The sequence below is a fragment of the Trichechus manatus genome, unplaced genomic scaffold (genome assembly GCF_000243295.1).
Source record: "Trichechus manatus latirostris isolate Lorelei unplaced genomic scaffold, TriManLat1.0 scaffold00121, whole genome shotgun sequence".
In the NCBI taxonomy this organism is placed as follows: domain Eukaryota; kingdom Metazoa; phylum Chordata; class Mammalia; order Sirenia; family Trichechidae; genus Trichechus; species Trichechus manatus.
Window position 1 is genome coordinate 4,789,972 of NW_004444057.1, and position 732 is coordinate 4,790,703.

Here is a 732-nt window from a genome sequence, read left to right on the forward strand (position 1 = left end):
TTTTTTCTTAGACAAATTCAACCATATTTGTCGATGAATGGCATAAGGAGGTGGGGAGAGGACAGAAACACAAACAGTGACAGAGAAGGGGAAAAATTCAAATAGCATGTTTGCTTCTCAGCCATTCTACTCAGTGATGCAAGCTCAGAAGTAAGTATAATATAGGAATGATTCTGCTGTTTCCTTAGGTGGTCTCAGTTCCTGAGCATCTCTCATAAAGTCAGTCATTCTCCATTTGAATATGTAGATGTATCAAGTATAATGTGTGTACTATATATCATACTGAAGTGCTAAAAAGCAAAGATGTCACCTGGAGGACTAAGGTGTGCCTAATGCAAGCCATGGTATTTTCAGTCACCTCATATGCATGCGAAAGCTTGACAGTGAATAAAGAAGACTGAAGAATTATTGATGCCTTTGAATTACAGTGTTGGAGAAGAACAGTGAATATACCATGGACTGCCAGAAGAACAAACAAATCTGTCTTAGAAGAAGTACAGCCAGAATGTTCCTTAGAAGCAAGGATGGCAAGACTTTGTCTTACATACTTTGGACATGTTATCAGGAGAGACCAGTCCCTGGAGAAGGACATCATGCTTGGTAAGTAGAGGGTCAGAGAAAAAGATGACCTTCACTCAAATTGACACAGTGGCTGCAACAACGGACTCAAACATAGCAAGGATTGTGAGGATGGCGATAGACCAGGCAGTGTTTTGTTCTGTTGTACATAGG